Raw genomic sequence first — 19,557 nt, forward strand, 5'->3', positions numbered from 1 at the left:
TCTTGCTTAAAATGTTGAAAAGAATGTTTCATCTTTAACTTTGACTTTTTGAGATCAGTTCATCTTCTGCTCACTTAACTATTCACAGTAACAGAAATTTTGACCAGGAGTGCCCAAACTTTTGCATGCCACTGTACATAATAGTTTTTTTCCCTTGTCTGGTTAAGATAAAGAGCTTCAGTCAACCAGATATCAAGTGTGTAAACACAGAGCAACACAGCAGATCCTCAGCTTGTTCTTAACAAAAGGGGCTTGGGTTTTGAAAATTCATGGGCACTTACCCAAAGAAAGGAAACATTTACATCAAATTTTGTTTTCACTGGATATCTCAAAAGTGCTTTACAGACAGTAGAGTACTACTGTTGTAGAAGTAAATTCACAGCCAGGTTGTCCATAGCTCATGCCCATCAATGGCAAGTAGGTGAAAGATCAGACAATGTATTTCCAAAGCTCACTGTCAAGTGAGAAATGGTGGCTTCAAACACGGAACTTCCTCCTTTCTATCAATTTAGACCCCAGGAATCTTCTGCAGCATTAAACGGGGAAATTGCTTTATGCTGCATTCAAAAATCTTGGGGTCAGCAGAAGGCCATTTGGCTTAGGCAGACAACTCTAACCCCTTACACACAACTGCCTGATTCCTCACCATGTCTTCTCAATACATCAGCTGATTCAGTTTGCATTTTGAATCCACTTACACTGCCAGCAGCCCTCTGGTGATAAGGCACAGATGCTCCTATGAGTTCAAAAACGACAGCTCCACGGGGCATCTACCACGGGTGTTCGCTAAGTAAATAACCCTCAAGACAGCAGGTGCAGCGTAATTTATCTCCAAGGGCAGATTGCTTATGATGCTTTGTGATCTGTCGTGTAAAGCCAAAATAAACAGCAATGTTAAAATAAAAGTAATATTGGGGATGGTTATAATTCTGTAGATTTTTTGGGTATGCCCACAAGAAAAAAAAATCTCAGGGCTGTATATGGTGACATACCTGTACTTTAATAAATTTACTTTGAACTTCAGCCTTTTGATACCTTTAATGAATCCAATAATGTAATTTTAAATAGATATGAGATCTGAAATATCTTTGAGTCTTTGACCTGTCTTCTTCATCCTTCACTACTTTATTAAACAACATTCAATACCATCTTTTACATTATGTTAATGACCTTTATATTCATTCAATATTTTTACCTTGCCATCTTGTTCCATGGAAAGGGCAACTTTGAAACAATTAGCAGCAGAATTGAAGTGAAGAATGGGAAAATGCAGGTGTGCAAGAGGTTCTTCACCACCACCTACCCACCCCCCACATTTGTTTCCTTCAGTTTAGCAAGGTTCTCAGTAATTCAAAACTTTGTCTCCACAGAATGTCCCAGCAAATTATTCCAAACATTAAACCAGTAATAAAAACTGTTCATGCCAGCTGATTAAAAGTCAAATCCCAAGACCAATGAGATTATTTTCATGTAAAGAGCATATTTGCATCTCCAATGGTAGAAAAAATAGAACACTGACTGTAGATTTCAGATAAGAGGAAGAAAAATATTTTTATAGCACCCTTCATTAACTCAACATAGGCAAATTCCATTACAGCCAATGAAATATTTAAGTAAGGGCAATGTTGTAATATCGGAAATGTAGAGCCTGTTTTCATATAGCAAGCTCCTCCAACAATATAAAATGTTCTTTTCTTCTAGTGGAATTGTTTTGAGGATAAATATAGATAATTTATTCAAAACACAGCCATGCATCTTCTTCTATCTAACTGACAGAAACTGGAGCCTCCAAAGTTTGGTTTGATAACATGGTCCCTTCTTCACTAGTGTCAGTCATGATTTTTATGTTCCAGTGCTTGAACATAATATCTATTTGAGCCTGAAATCTATTCTGACACCAAAGTCATCATGCAAGATAAGATTGAGCCCCAATACAAATCCTAGATATACAGTACTTTGTTTTCAACTGATGAAAAACTCAGGGAAAGTCATCAACAATGCAAAGAAGAAAAATTGAATTGAAGACAGAAACTGCTCACTGCAGAACCATTTGATGCACGAATTAAGAACTGTATGAACTGCTTAATTTGAAATGTGAAACTTTCTGAATTATGGTGTCATAACTAAGAAATAAAAAAGTGATACATTTATTTTGAAATAATTTATGAATTGGAATTTTTCAAATTATGTTGAACTTATGGGGAAAAAAATTTACAGTATTCCATCTACTAAGACACCATCTCAACAGTGGTTCTCTTTATGAAACAGATGAAAACTGGGGTAAAAGTACTGGGTTAGATTTGAAGTCTAGTTGAACTTTCATATTCATTGTTAGAACTAAAATAGCTAGTAACTATAACTCACTGGTGGGTGTACTGATGTATAATTCCAATCATAGTCTGTCTTCTCAGTTCTGTGGCCTCTGCCCTAGACATTAATCATCCCAGGGCCATGCATGAGAAAGAGTAGAGTATTTTCCCCAATGTCCTCTGTAAGCACTTCAAGCATACACTAACTGTTTATACTTCGCACAGTCCTTTGTGGGAAATTATTAGTTGTGACATTTTTCTGTTTAGAAATCCTTTTTTTTTCTAAATTTAATTCACCGTGAGATATTCTGACCACTCAGTATGATTCATCAAAATGTCATCATGATGCAGGAGGAGACCATTCATCCCATTGATTCTCTGTTGACTACTCATACAACAATCCCTTCTGATCCATTCCCCGCTCTTTCCCAATGACTGCAAACCACTTTCTCTCAACTGAATAAAAAATTACTTTTTGGAAGCCCTGATCAATATCCTTTCCACTGTACAGTAAGCCATTGAGTCTGATCATAGCTACATTCTGTAAGAAACCAAATGTTCCCCCCCCTCAACACTCCCCAGGGTATCTGCTAATCATAATTTTATATCTGTGCCTTCTGGCCCCTTGAACTAATCACTAATAAGAAAAGCTTCCATATCTAAACTGTCCTGGTTTGTTGCATTTTTATATAGTCTCTTATCAATCTCTTTACTCCAAGGATTAGTATTATTAATAAATTCATTGTGCATATTAGTCCTGAAACATCTATGTTTGCAGCTATAATTGTTTAAACTGTTTTTCACAAAGCTTTAGGAGCAGCAGAGCACCAAGAAAATTGGTCAAGATTGGAGCAGCTCATACCAACGGCCTGCGCAAACACTGGTGCTGATAAATTACTGTCTCAATTAGATGCACTTTTAAACAATCAGAAAGCCATCATGCCTGTGCATTGAATTTCTGGCCATGTGATCAAAGTTTCAATCACAGTCCTTTTTCTTCTCCTATTCATTGCTTACTTCCTTTGGCTGAGAAGTGTCATTACTTTGATCATTGACCTTTGCAGAGTTAACTGACCACAACCACACACGCTATGGCTGACCTCACAATCATCTCTCAGCATTATTCCATCACAACATTATACTGAGCAATAGTACAAGTTGACACACCAATACCCACACAATTTCATCTGTCAAACCCAAACAGTGATGCTCAAGCTTATGTACACAGACTCATACTATTACATATTTACCTCTAGATTGAACGAAGGGCTTAAAATTCAATGTTTTTGAGTACTATTATTTCAGAAACTAAAATGGTCATCTCATTGCTTTTTGTGGCAAATGGTTGGTTATGAACACAATACAATCTATGGACCCAGTTTTAAGGAATCTACAACTCATTTTCTCAATGTTATTTAATTATTTGTGTCTCTTTTTGCACATTGGTTGCTTGCCAGTAGTCTTTCATTGATTCTATTGTTCTATTTATTTACTGATACACAGCTTAAGAGTAGGTGCCTCTGGCCCTTCGTGCTGCACCGTCCAGCAGCCCCTCATTTAACCCTAGCCTAACTACCAGACAATTTACAATGACCAACTACCCCGTCAACTGGTCCGTCTTTGGACTGTGCGAGGAAACCAGAGCCGTCATGTACGAACTCCTTACAGACAGCAGCTGGGATTGAACCTAGGTCGCTGATAGCGTGAAGCGTTGTGCTAACCACCACGCTACCACGCCGCCCCTCTACTGTGAATGCCTGCAAGAAAATGAATATTAGGTTAGCATAAGGAGACACTTTGATAATAAATTTACTTTGAAACTTGGTATTTTCTTTCATTCATTACAGGGCACACTCAAGGCCTTCAACTGTAAACAACAGACAACCAACACTATTTTCTATTGTGCACCCTGAGTTTACCAATGCTACAGGCCTCCACTGTAGAAGACCATAAGACTCAGGAAGGGAATTAGGCCATTTGACCCATCAAGTCTGCTCCATCAGACAATCATGGGTGATCCTCCCCCTCCCTAGCCCCCCGCCGGCCTTCTCCCTGTCCCACCGGCCTTCTCCCTGTATCCTTTGTTCCCACGACTAATCAAGATCCTATTAATATCTTCCTTAATTACACCCAAATGACCTGGCCTCCACAGCTGCCTGTGGTAAAATTCACAACCGTCTGGCTAACATCGCTGTTTTAAATGGATGCCCCTCTATCCTGAGGCTGTGGCCACTTGTCCTAGACTCCCCCACCACGGAAACATCCTTTCCACATCTGCTCTGCCTAGGCCTTTCAACATTGAAAAGGTTTCAATGAGATCTCCTCCCATCCTTCTAAATTCCAGCGAGTACAAGCCCAGAGCCATCAAACATTCCTCATATGATAACCCCTCCATTCGCAGAATTATCTTGGGAACCTTCTTTGAACTCTCTCCAATGCCAGCACACCTTTTCTGAGATAAGCAGCCCAAAACTGTTCACAATACTCAAGGTGAGGCCTCACCAGTGCCTTACAAAGCCTCAACATTAGATCCCTGCTCTTATATTCTAGACCTCTTGAAATGAATGCTAACATTGCATTTGCCTTTCTTACCACTGACTCAACCTGCAAGTTAATCTTTAGAATGATCCGTCTTCAGGTTTCACCTATTACTTTGTGTTTCTCTCCCCTCCCCCCACATTTTAAATCTACTCCTCAGCTATGTTTTTCTCTCCAGTCCTGCCGAAGGGTCTTGGCCAAAATGTCAACTGTACTCTTTTTCCATAGATGCTGCCTGGCCTGCTGAGTTCCTCCAGCATTTTGGGTTGCTTGGATTTCCAGCATCTGCAGATTTTCCTCTTGTTTCCTCCTTTCTTCTGCCTCCCTTTCTTAAAGAGTGGAGTGACATTTGCAATTTCTTAGTCCTCTGGAACCATGCCAGAATCCGATAATTCTTGAAATATCATTACTAATACCTCCACAATCTCTACTGCTACCTCTTTCAGAACCCTAGGGTGCAGTTCTTCTGGTCTGGGTCACTTATGTACCTTTAGTCTTTCAGCTTTTTGAGCACCTTCTCCCTTGCAATAGTAACTGCACTCACTTCTCTTACCTCACAGCACCTGACACACTGCTAGTGTTTTCCAGAGTGAAGATGGATGTAAAAGCAAGCTTTAATGGAGGTGTTAATATCTATTCCTGGGTTACAGTAGGGGTTTTTTCCAGTTGGACTACTGGCAGAAAGGCAGTGAAAAAAAAATCTTCTAAAGATGGACCCCCTCTTCAGTTAGGTAAGGTTCAAAGTCTCTTCACATGTTTAGTGATCAACTCTATGATTAGAATTTACAACTTTCTCTGAACTTCTCCCTAGAGCAGTCATCAACCCAACTCCTGTGCACTGATCATTTCACTACCTCCTCTTGCCCAGGATCTTTTCTCCGATACCCATTCTGTGCCTCCAACGTCTCTGATGTCAACCCCCAGTCTTCCTAGTATACTCTAGTCCGCCACTATTCACTCCTCATCTCTGATACTCACTACATCTGTTGTAATCTTTCACCCCTCATCCTCCAATGTGGTCTTTTCCTTACCTCATCTTGATCCTTCCCAGGGTCACCTGCACACAAGCACAAGTAAACAAGAGTAGGCTGCTTCGCCTCTCAAACCTACTCTGTCTTTCAAAGTGATCATGTCTGAACTGTCCCAGGATTCAGCTCCATCTCTATTTCCACAGCCCTCACTTCCTTGATTTCTAAAAAAAAGTCTACCTGTATTTTAAATTCTTTTAATTCTTATAGCCTTCACAACTCTCTAGGCAGAGAATTTTAGTGACATGCTTGTCTGCAAGAAAAATGTTCTAGATTTCTTGGTTTTAAAAGCTTGGCCCTTTTTCTTGAAACTATGTCCTCATTCAAGGTTCTCCCACCTGTGAAAACGTCTCAACATCTACTCTTGTCAAGCCCCTTCAGTATCTGGTATGTTCCAGTAAGAGCACCCTTCATTCTTCTAAACTCCATTATCTTCTCTATCTCAGTCTCTTTTAAGTCTTCTGCCCCACTACAGAGGAGCTGGCAGCAGAAAGGTTGACTGTGGTGATTGTGCACAAGTTTGTATGCAATCTCTGCGATTGTGGTTCCTTGGAGTACTGGATGCTGCCCCTCACACTAAACCAGCATTGGTCCCAGGTTCAAAGTTTCTTGAACAAATTACAAATAGATTGAAAGATTAATTTCCCTGATATCACTGACCAGGCCCATCTAGTACAGTGCTACCCGTCATCGTAACAAGTTGCTCTATTCACAAAAAAAATGCACAAAACCAATCCAGCTGATTTCCATCCAATCAGTCTACCCTCAATCATCAGCAAAACTGAGAGAAGGTGTTATCAACATGGTTACCAAGTGACATTTACTTACTAATAACCTACCAATCCATGCCAAGTTTGGGTTTTGCAGGACTTTTCAACTCCAGACACCATCACCACCTTAGTCCAAACATGGACCAAAGAGGTGAATTCTCAAAATAAAGTGACAGAGACTGTCCTTCACATGAGGGTGATACTTGACTGAGGGCAGCAACAAGGAACCTTTCTGAAACTGAAGACAATAAACTGGGAAAACTGCTCTAGTTGTCTGACTTGTATTTGACACAGCAGAAAATAGTTAGGCTTAATGGAGGTCAATCCCAGGACATTACAATTGCAGCTCCCCAGTTCAGTGAGGCCCAATCATTTTCAGCTGCTTTATCAATAATTAATTTATCACACAAGGTCACAAATAGGATATTTGCTTATGACAGCACAATGATCAATTCAATTTGCAACTTCAAATTCAAAGTAGATTCATCATAGTACATAAATATCACCATACACTACCCTGACATTCATCTTCTTGTGGCTACTCACAATAAATACAAAGAAATACAATAGAATCAATGAAGATCTACACTCAAATCAAACCAGCCGTGCAAAAAAATGAAAAATTGTGCTGTACAGAAAGGAAAACAAAATAATAAGTTAAAAATATTGAGAGTAGGAGTTGTAGTGACATTGAAAGTGAGTCCATAAGTTGTGGAATCAATCAGCATTGGAGTGAATAAAAGTTATCCCTGCTGGCTCAGAAGCCTGGTTGTAGAGGGGATATAACTGTTCCTGAACCTGGTGGTGTGGGACCCAAGGCTCCTCCTTCCTGATGGCAGCAGCCAGAAGATAATATGGCCTGGATGGTGGAGGTCCTTTATGACGGATGCTGCTTACTTGTGACAGCACTCCTGTAGATGTACTCGATGGTAGGCAGGAGAAGGAGGGAGGGAATTGCTTGTGATGTATCCACGACTTCTTGTTGGCATTTCCAGTCAAGGGCATTCACATTCTCATAGCAGGCCGTGATGCAACCAGCAAATGAAGTCGCCTATGCATGCAGCAAGACCTAAGAAACATGATTTGACAAGTGGCAAGCAACAATCATGTCACCAAGTGCCATGCAATAATTATGTCTAGCAAAAGAAACCTTAAGCACCTATTCTTGGTATTCAACAGAATTACCTTTGCCCAATGCACCACCATGAACTCCTTTGGGACCATCAATATCCAAAGAGTGCAGACCAGAGACTGGATATTGTAATTTGTAAATGGCATCATCCTGATAACCACCTACAATGCACAAGTTAGCAGTGTGATGGGATACTAGCTAGGAGCAACTTGAATAACCCACAAGAGATTTAGAGCAAATATCCCAAAAGCAGGCCCTTTGTCTCACTGTGTATATATTGATCATCAAGAACCCAATTATGTTAAATCCATTTTCCCCGCTTGCACCTTCACTGCCACCTGCTCAAATTAGAAGCAGTTTAGGCAGTTAACCAGCACATTTTTCTCATGTTAGAGAAAACCAAAGCACCTTATTTCACCTGTCTAAGTGGAAGTTAAACATTCTCCCAACGACCAAGAGGTCAACAGAGAATGTGTTACCTCCAAATAGACAGTACCCAAGTTTAGATCACATCCAGACTCTGTGGATCTTCGACACAGCATCATTAGCTGCTTCACTTCCTAAAACAAATCTTCTCCAATTGCTATTTGGTGCTTTCCATTGCGAGTACTGCTGAGAGCCCCGATGACAAGAGGTGCCAGATATGATGCCTTCCAGGTCTACTATTTTACAGATATTCTCATCAACAATGATCACAGGTTAATATGGTTTGACATCACACAGGTCACATTCCAATGTCTTGAGGAAAGTAGAGATAATCCACACTCCACAGCAGGGAAAACAGGAGTACAGTTGAGAACCTGTAAATTGTCAAATTGCTGATTTTCCGAAATGGAAGGGTCACATCTTATGTTACAAGAATGCCTCGACAGATTTTGAAGCAGACGATAGCAGCCTGGATTGAAACATGGTCTTATGTTGTTGAAGAAGCATTTTGTTCTGAGTCTAATTATGCGTTTTGTCAGTAAACGGAAGATCATCTTTACCTCCAAGAGGTTGCACAACTGATCCTTACCAATTAACTCCTTTCAACATCCATCCCTTGGCAGTGAAAGGAGAGCCCATTGCCTTCACTCCAATTTTCTTCCTTACACCGCCCCCCCGCCTCTTCCTGAAGGTGTTGACATACAATGGTGAAAGATGCACAGTCCGAATGTCCGTGACGCAGGCCATTATCTATGCTAATTGGAAGCAATCCCAGAAAACGCATCACAGGATACCCAATCTCCTGCTCCAATTTTCTTCCATTTCACCATCCCAAAGCTCATCTAACATAAGAAATTTTCCAATGTTAATGCCCTCCAGCCCCTTCCTAGCAACTAACCTTTAATTTCAGGATTTTTCAAGACAAGCAGAGAATTAGTGAGTTTCTTCGCATTTATCAAATTCCTTTGTGTGGGGGCCTAATCACTTTGCTGAATCTTCAAAGCAAATTTATTATCAAAGAATATCTACTATATGTTACCATTTACCACTACCTTGATATTCATTTTCTTACAGGCATTTTCAGGAAAAATAAAGAGATACAATAGAATTTACAAAAAATATATAAACAAACACTGTTAAACAACGACCAATGTGCAAAATGTGGAGATCACAGGTAGTTCCAATTCTGCCTTCTCTAGATAGCAAGGTGTTTACTCCTTCCTGTGGTTGGGGAGATAGATGTTGTCTTCATCTACTGAACTGTAACTGTAGGTTGGGAAATGTGCTGGGAATAAATCAAATACATTTAGGTTATATGCTCGAAATTCCTATTAGCATTGGTATCAGCAAGAGCATTGTAGGTCTAAAAAAAAAGTCACTGCCTTTGAAGCAAAGACAAGTTCCTTTCTCATATACCACTACAGCCATTGGCACTGCCTCTGAAATTTTGAGTGAGCCTCAACTTTTCTACACAATTCATCAGTCCAGATTCTAAGCCATGCGATCTTCCTCTCCCTTGAAGAGATGGTCTAAAAAAAAAAGGGATTATAAGGCAGTTTGGAACATGGATAGAAGGGTATGGGTCAAACATGGGACAATGAGGCTAGCTTAGACAAGCACATTGGCTAGCATGGTCTAGTTAGGCCGAAACATCTAGTTGCATGCTATATGGCTTTAAATAATCAAAAAACATCCAACTGGGTAACACTGAATATACTTGTGGCCCAATTGGTGCAATCAAGTGGACTTTTGTGAAGTGAATGTTTCAGGTATGGGGTAAGAGATTGCATGTAAGGAGATTTATTACCCAAACAGAAATGTCAGCTCACTGCTGTGCTCTGGAGCACCGGTATAACATTGCTTCAAAAAGAAATAATTCCGGAATGTGAACTGAACATCAGCATCATTGTCATCACATCTGAAGAGAATGAGCTGGCTTCTGCTCTCCCACTATTAATGGAACTACAAATACATAAAACATCATAAGTGGAACTGCCTCCCAACAGAACTGGAGCCAAACTGGCTTTCAGCAAATAAAACCTTTGCTCTGCTAATTTGTGATTAACTTTCCAAAATTTTAATAACAGCTTTCAGTTTACTATGGCAAAATATGAATATTCCTTACTTCTGCATTTCCCTGTCATGTCATGTTTCTCAGATTTTTTCCCCATATTTTTCAAGGACTGGATGGAAAAGAATAAGATTTGATTTGCTTCTTATTTGAATAAAACTTTCAGTGCCCCCTTCAGGATATTTCAAAAGTCAGCATGTAAAACCCATCTGGTCTCATCACTGCTTTTTTGGAGACGGCTGGATTAATGAATCCCTCATCTTTCGCATAAAGAAATTTCTTCCACAAATATTGATAATTGTTCCATCTGCTTTGACAGAGAAAATTATCATCGGAGAATGCTGCCACTCAAGCACTGACATTTCAGTGATATTTGCTTAAATGCCAAAAATTGATTTAACAGAGCATGAACAGGGAGAGGAAGCAGTCGGCTCCCATGAAGTCTGATCAGTAAGCTAATAGAGAGTAACATTGTGCCAAGAACTGTCAGGGGAAGTGGATATTTCCCAATATATCTCAATTCTTAGCTTCTTCCCCTCACTTAATCACAATGAAAAATCTGCCTTTCCCCCGGATTTCTATTGAAATAGACAGCCCCTCATTAAATCTTATAAGAAATGAACAATGCTGCATTAAATTGCTCATAAAAATAAATAAGCAGCAAATGCTACCTTTTGGCACATTCCCTATAGCAGAGCTCCATATAAATGTACTCAGTGGTGGGGAAGGCTTTGTTTGTGATAGATGAGCTCTATTCATCCCTATCTGTAGCCTTTTCTGGGCAATGGTGTGTCCATACCAGGCCATAATACAACCAATTATGACACTCTGCGTTGTGCAACTATAGAAGTTTGGCAAAGTTTTTGGTGATGTGCCAAACCAATGCAAACTTCTCAGAAAGTAGAGGCGCTGTCGTGCCTTCTTCGTAATGGAACTTGCCTGCTAGAAGGACAGATACTCTGATATATTAACCTCAAGGAATTTAAATCTACTGAACCATCTTCGGATTGAAACCCTGTTTTACAATCCGTGTTGATGCAGAGTTTTGACCCAAAATGCCAACAGTCCCTTTCCTTTCACAGATGCTGCTCGACCCACTGAATTTCTCCAGCACATTGTTCACTACTGGAATATGACAAGTTCTTCAATGTGTGACCATTATCACCCCAATTGTGTCACAGTTACAGTGCAAGCAAATGACAAAACAGTATCCAAGGGGTAAATAGATAATCCTATCTCTCAAAAATATTCCTCAGTGGAATTTCATGTTTGCAGGTTCTAGGCCTGGAAGCACTGGAATCCATACACAGTCTCTGTTAAAACAGTGTCTGGTTGGGATCTGATGCCAGCAAAAAGAAATTATTCTTGAGTCCACCTGTTGACTCTTTGTAGAAGAAAAAGCAACGTTTGCACTTGGTATTTTTGTCAAAACTGATGTTGCACGACTCCTTTAGTTTGGCAAAACCAAGTCAATCATTATGTTATTTTTATTTAGGGATTCAGCATGGAATAGGTCTTTTGAGCTGCCTTATGTCAGCAACTTCCAACTTAATCCTAGTCTAATTAATCATGAGACAATTTATAATGACTAATTAACCTACTAGCCGGTATGTCTTTAGACTGGGAAGAAACCAGAGCACTGGGAGAAAACCCACACATTCCATGGGAAGGACGTACAGACTTTGGAATTGAACTCTGGTGCCCTGAACTGTAATAGCGTTGCACTAACTGCTACACTACCGTGGCACCTGATCTGCATAGTAAACCAAGGAGAAAGCCTGAGTTCAGCACAACAGCCAAATAGTCCAATCTACATCAATAGAACTATCCAACAAGTCAATAATACCAAATTATATTGATAAATCATTGGCCTCATTAAATTCACTTGATTGACTTTATAAATGCATTGTCATTGTGAAACTAGCCCATACTAACCATCCTCATTTTATGCTATTAGCAGGACTACCCCGAGAAACAAATAACATATTACTATTTGCTTCAAAGGCTATACATAATTATCTTCACTTATATGATCTGGCCATTGCTGAGAATGCCAATATTTATTTCCATTCCCAACAGCCCTTCAGAAAGCAGTGATAATCCAACAGTTTGAATTGCTGCAGTCCTTTTGGTGAAGATGTCCAATTTTATTAATCCAGAGAATTCTAGGATATAGGGCCAGTGTCAATGAAGGGTAGTATGGTTTGGAGAGGAATGCGGGTGGTGCCTGTCCCTTGTGCCTGCTTCCCTTACTTTTTTTTTTACTGAGACCTGTGTTTTGTCTGTTTTGGGAAGTGTCAGTAATGAGGTCCCAAACGGCAGATCAGAGGAATAGGGGATACTTTCCTAATTTAAAAAAATTGTACAGTATTTTTCTTCAAAATAAAGCATAAATATAATGTTCCATTACTGATTTATCAGCAACAACTTTTTGCTAATAGCCTCAACAAGGACAAGTTGAGAAGCGTCTCTCCTCCGGCTCGCATTTAGTCTATGAGAAAATTAAAATTACAGCCTAATTTTAATCAAAATTTTGAAAATCCCTTCAAAATAGATTCTCAGAGAAATGATCACATTTAAGGCAACAAAAGTAGCAAAACAATCCTCCCAAGCAGACGTATTTACAAATAAATCAGAGTTTGTACCAACACGGTAAACAGCAATGGAATCATTCCATTCCATTCCAAACTGATCACTGCAAGCTGGTGCTATTTCTTCAGGAACTCAAGAAGACCTTCCTGCTGGCCCCCCTCTGCCCCCTCTGTCTCAACACCACTTGCAACAATGCTATGTACACGCACCACCAGAACTGCTAACAGGTTTGAGAAGTGAAAATGCAAAGGTTCTCACCTAGTGGTACAGGCAAGTTGGAAGGCAAGCATTTGGAGAGCAAAGAACACATTTCATTTTACTGTTACCTAATGCAGTGGGAAAACTTGATGGACTACGTTTGTTTTCTTCTGAATAGGGATAATTTGAAACAGTTTGGATCAATATTTCCATAGTCATTTTGTCCCTAAAATCCTGAGCAATAATTATTCTGGCTGAGCTCCACAGAGATATGAATTATTCTTGGTGTGTGGAGGGTTTTGTAAACCTGACAATGAGGAACAATCAATTAGATGCACTAACCCCACCCCCCACATATTGACCATAGACTTTTAGCCTTTTCCATGTGTATTTGGGAGTTACATAGTACTTAATAAGCTACAAAAAAAAACCCCAACAATTTGAAGATACTCCTACACACTGATTCAACTAGCAAGTAAAAGCAGCTATCCTGTGTCAAATGCATAATTCACACACAACAGTATTTTGCACCAGGAATGCTCATTGCTCTGTGAGGAATCTTGTTAAACAGGATAGATAAAATTGTTCTCAATGTCCAGCTACATTGAATTAACCCCTTTTACTCCTGAGAATTTTTTTAAAAAGCCAATTATTTTGCAACAGGACAAGGATGACCAGTTTTGGCTGCACAAGTAGAAAAGGAATCAAATTTATATGCTGACATTACTGTAGTGTTTGCTCATTTAAACTCCCATCTCCAGATGCTGATTTAGTTTGACACCAGAGCCAAATAGATATGACTCAGAACAAGTCTGAGCAGTCAGTTCAATGCAACGCACAGAAGAAGCTCACCTGATACTGAGCAAAGTTACACTAGGACAAAGCATGGAGGAAGTGCCAGAGGGTTGGAATCCCGGCCAGACTGTTATTGTAAATAAATCAGCATACCTGTGCTATCAAATCCAGCCAATGCACGACCTTAAAATTCACCAAACTCAGAAAAGGATATCAACAAATGTAACCTTACAAAATCCAGCTAAAAACACATCAGCAAACCTGCAAAAGGCAGCATCAACCTACATTTTGAAAAGTTCCTTATTAAAAGTTATTGTTAAACCTTTTTGTATCTTTATTAAATATATCCATGAATTAAAAATTGTAAAACATCCCTTTTGTTGGCAACATTTTGCAACTTGCATTGAATGCACCTTCAATGCAGAAAACAAGGAGTAATCAAAGAAACAATGTTAGCCAATGAAAATATGACAAATAATGACACAGAAATTTGGTTTTATTGATTTTCTTAAAGAAGCAGTGAAAAACAAAGAGGCAGAGATTGGAAATTTCACAGTGTGGCCTATGTAATTGCCAGAGCATGAAGATAGAGTTAGCAAAACTGGCCAAAAGGTAGGAGTGTAGAGATCTCAGAAGTTATCAGGGTTAAGAATAGAAAAGAACAAGACCAGGAAGAAATTTTCCATCAGGCATTAATTGCCTTTGGAGATTTGATATTCAGATCTAAAATTTGCATTATCTGCCTTGTATATTCTTTCTCTGCCCAGTCTATTAGCTCTCCTTGTTTCTATACCTGATCTAATATTGAGTTGATCCACACTGACTCATACCTGCTTCACCACCCTTGAACTGTTTGTTTCACCACCTTCCAAATTGTTTGCTGAAGAGGTTCACATTGTTTGTTATGTCTAATTCATGCTCTATTTCATTATGATCAAATTACATTTTCAGCCACAAGCCATATAGAAACACGAGGAAGCTGAATATACCTGAACAAGTTTAACTACAGCAGAAATCAGGAGCAACCATGTGACAGTAATGTCTTGCCCATTTGTTTCCAGCAGGAAACAACTGTTTTGTAGTTGCAGTGGGTGTCCAGGTAATGAATTAAACATCTATTCTGCCAATTCATGCTCAGCTTTGGAGTTCAAGCTCCATATCTAATTAAGAGCCAATGAACTATTTAATTGTGTAAGTTACCACACTAATCATGAGACTGCTTTTCTTGCCTGATTCACAAATCATTGATCTGATATTTCCAGTATAGAAAAATATGTTTCACATAGGGATGATGAAAGAAATTGGGTGCAGGCAAAATAAACTTGTATGGAAAGCTCAAAGAGACTGAATGAAGAGCTAGGTTTTAAAGTGCATCTTAAAATGTAGCTGGTTTTATCAAAGTTCAGGCATTCTAGTATCAGCAGAGCATCTAAAAAAGAAAGGAAAAATACTTAATGATTATCTTCATGAAGGAGAGAAAATTGATTTACTGAAAAGGTAATGAAAAAATTACTAGAGCAGCTTATCTAAAAAGAAAATTCTCTAAATATTCAAAACTTCTATTCAATGTTACAGCTATACAAGACCTTGGTCAGACCCCACTTGGAGTACTGTGTTCAGTTCTGGTCACCTCACCACAGGAAGGATGTGGATACTATAGAGAGAGGGCAGAGGAGATTTACAGGATGTTGTCTGGATTGGAGGGTGTTGCTAATGAGAACAGGTTGAGTGAACTTAGTCTTTTCTCCGTGGAGCAACGGAGGATGAGAGGTGACCTGACAGAGGTGCATAAGATGATGAGGGGCACTGATCGTGTGGATAGCTTTTTTCTAGGGCTGAAATGGCTAACATGAGGAGCATAGTTTTAAGGTGCTTGGAAATAGGTACCGAGGGGATATTGGGTAAGTTTTTCCATACAGAGACTGATGGGTGTGTGGAATGAACTGCTGGCAGGGGTGGTGGAAGTGGATACAATAGGGTCTTTTAAGAGCCACTTAGATAGGTACATGGAGCTCAGAAAAATAGAGGGCTATGCGCTAGGGAAATTCTAGGTAGTTTCGAGAGTAGGTTGCGTGGTTGGCACAACATTGTGGGCCGAAGGGCCTGTAATGTGTAGTAGATTTCTATGTTCTATATTCTATCTAATCAGATGTACTAATTGGGACACATTGCATTTGATTTATTGAAGTAGATTTTGCATATGAAGAAAACTGATATTTTTAAATGATAGGCTCTTTATTAAAATTACACTGTCTGATGGACTGAGTTTGATTGCCTTTTGAGTTTTGACATTTTCTGAACCTAATTTAAATATCAACGCAGTCTTGGTCACCTTAATTTCCACCACAGAGTTAGAAATGAGGAAATGGCAAGTCTGAATTTTGTGCACTCAAACCCAAATCTAGGGCATGGGCATCATCTTGGTTGACACAATCAGTTCCTATATTAAATGTAAAATCACTTTCATAGATTAGATTCAACTTTATTGTCACTGTTCTGAGTACAGATACAAAAGCCAATGAAATGCAATTAGCATCTGACCAGAAGTGCACAAGAATAGTATTATTTACAAAATAACGGCGAATAAAAAGTAAGTGCTACAGCATACAAATATAAAAGTACTGAGACAGTCCAATATGGGTGCAATACTGCTTAGCTCATAGGGGTCAAGCTCATTGGGGAATGTAACAATTTTTAAGGAACAATACAATGCCCTGGCTAATGCCCTCCTCTTGTAATAACTTCTTGATAAAAAGTGGGGACCATTCTTATCTAGAACAGTAGTCACAACAGTGGAGTTAATCCACTGTAGTAAGACATAATGGAACACAGTTGCAAGGTAGAGCAAGTTAGTTCTAAGAGTTAGTCTGTCTGGAGGGTGGTGGGGAGTGGGGAGTGGGGAGTGGGGGGGGGAAGAAGGAACAGGGGAAAGAGAAGGGGTAAATTAAGGGAGAGGAGAGTTTATATTCCTCCCCCTCCCAATCTTCCTGGTCATAATTGACTTAAAATCCCCACCCTTCCAAGCTGATAAAAGGTTACCATCTTCTGCAAAAATTGAACCAAATCAATGACTGAGTCAAAGCAGGGAACAATACAATTAACGATTCTGTGAATTTAAACAGTCATCACATTATAAGAGACAAACACTGAAATAAAATAGCAGGATTTTAAAAAAAACTGCTTTTCATTTCTTTAAGTTTCTGGACACAAAATGGGAAATGATAGACTCTACATTCTTAAACTTGACCACTGATAAAAGGAAAAGCTGGAATCAATTAAGCCACTTGGCTGTAGTGTTGGGCACTAATCAGCCTGCACTCATCCCTCTGCCGAATATATTGATTCATCAGAGTCACAGAAGCATATCAGTCATTTCAATGATTTCCATCTCTGTTCATGGAGATTTGAGAACTTTGTGATATTATCTAAAAGCTGCAAAGTATTCACCATTTAATCACAGACACCGTTTCCTAAATGGATCTTTATAGTTTCCCTTAATGTCTGTCCATGTAATACACCTGATCACTGTGTTTGTATGAATACATTAAAATCAAAGCAGCAAAGACCTCATCCCAGACTAGGTTCAACACCTAAAGCAATGAGAGCGAATGGTGGAAACCACCATGAAGATACTGTAACTGCAAAAAAAAAGCTTCTCCTGGCAGAGGTGCTCATACAGGGAGATGTGTTACATGCCGGCACGACCATTTAAACACACGAATGAGAGACTGCCCCGTGATCTTCAGTTGACAGGAACACTGAATAGACAATAGCTGCTGTAAGGAAAGTGTTGATAGCTGCAAAAGGTTGGGAGGTAGTTAACAGTAGTTGCATGTTATTGGTTAGGAAGTATCCACTAGTTTCCTAAACATTGAACTCGCTTTCATCCCAAATCCTACCGGATCTTATTTTTACCCCGAACTCTTCCAGATTCCTTCACTGGCCCATAATGAATTAGCAAATGCTCGGTCGGGATGTTGCAATCATCCCGTCCTCTTCCATCCAGTAGCCGCTCCCGCGAAGTGGGAGGGCTGGGTGGGTTAGTCAAGATAAGGGAGAGGGTTGAGCTCCGTAAAAGGACCTCCAGCCCCAGTTCTCTCCCTTGCCCTACACGCCGCCGTTCCTCGAAACCCTGGGCAGTCGCAAACCACCTCATCAGGAGCGAATGCTGTCCGAAATACACGGATAAAAACAACACGAAGTCAACGTTTTACGCCCTCCCCCACTAAAAGAGAACTAACGATCGTAACCGAGATAGGAGGCTGACAAAGAACCAAGCAGCCGGTGAAAGATGAATGTAAAACAGCGTTTTCAGACAACGAAACCCGAACCTTATTTCAATGCACCTGTACGCCACCACATAGCAAAGCTAGAGCCAGCAAAAAAAAAAGGCACTCCCCAATCATTCCTCTGCCTTTTATGAAGTGATCGGATTTCTCTACCACCCCCTCCCGGGTTTAATAAATGCCAATCACAGCATGCTTTACCAATGATGGAAAGCATTTTCATTTTGCAATAGATTATCCATTAGCTACTGCCAGTGGTTAGTGCAAAGGAACCATTTAAATAACATAAGTAAGACATTGCTACTGCGCTGGTCAGAGGCAGCGCAGTCGATTGTAAAAGCTCGCGCAAAACCAAATATTTACAAGTTCCTCTAATCCTTTAATGAAGTGAAGTGGGGAAAATTATATAACGATTTTAATCGCAGTTTTGTTTTTGCTAATCTCCGATTTAGAAACTCCCCTTTAAAACATCTTTTGGGATCCTTTACAAACAAGTCTGTTTCGCTTAAAGGCGGAGTAAACGAAAGGTTAGTAAAAGACAGTTACACTAAGATTAATTCTTCTCCAGTACAGTAGACATGTGCTAAGAAATTCACGATTAATAATATTACAAAATAATATACACATCTAATTATTAACAGTCAAGTAGATATCAGAAGAGGCTTTTGTTACCTTGATTTCAGAGTCAAGCGGCTTCTGTATGCACCCGGGATAAGCACTCGCCCGAATTACCTTGTTAGCGGAGGCTTTAACACTCTAGGAATCGACTAGCAACCACACAGTGCACGGATCGCTTCTCTAATCACCCATCCGTGGGGTCGTCTCGGCTCATGTTCTTAACTAGTTGCCTCCACACCTGCCCTGCTTTTGCGCTCAAGTCCAAATGCTACTCCTTCGCAGATGTGACGGGGAGAGGACTACGGGAAGACTGTGCTGCAAGTCCGTTTAGACCCACAGCAGCTGAATACAGTCGAAAGCCACCTGGTTCTGTTGTGCCTTTTGCAGTGTGGAGATCCAGGAAGACTGGGGAGAGGACAGCAGCCGAGAAAGTGATTTGCCCTTGCAGCGTGTGTGTGGATATGTAGTCTCTCTCTTTCCCCTTCAGTGTCTGTGAAACACACTGCACGGATTTGGGGCTGAGCTCCCACCTCATACCTCTGTGTGATACCAAGAGCGCACACAGTGCCCTCATCTCACAGCTACTCCAAGCACCAGCCTCCGGCGTGTGGCAAAACCAGAACTGGATTAGACACATAAACTGGATTGGACTACATTTCCTTTCCCTGCGTAGCTGTGAATTTTTATCCTCCACTTCCAATGCACAATAGATAATCCTTCACCAATAATAATCGTGCATAAAATATTCTTTTTACTCCTGACAACAGTCTTGGCAATAAAACCCATATTTTAAA

General features: G+C 39.9%; 1 protein-coding gene across 1 annotated transcript in view; it reads right to left on the minus strand.

Annotated features, from left to right (window-relative positions):
• The window catches only part of sema6bb (sema domain, transmembrane domain (TM), and cytoplasmic domain, (semaphorin) 6Bb), a 576,599-nt gene extending 557,283 nt beyond the window's left edge, over positions 1-19,316 (minus strand). Inside the window, exon 1 of the mRNA XM_063032161.1 lies at positions 18,818-19,316. The gene's annotated coding sequence lies outside the window, so the exon portion shown is untranslated. The remainder of the gene's footprint in view (positions 1-18,817) is intronic.
• Positions 19,317-19,557: the final 241 nt, after the last annotated feature.

The sequence above is a fragment of the Mobula hypostoma genome, chromosome 24, assembly GCF_963921235.1.
Source record: "Mobula hypostoma chromosome 24, sMobHyp1.1, whole genome shotgun sequence".
Classification (NCBI taxonomy): Eukaryota; Metazoa; Chordata; class Chondrichthyes; order Myliobatiformes; family Myliobatidae; genus Mobula; species Mobula hypostoma.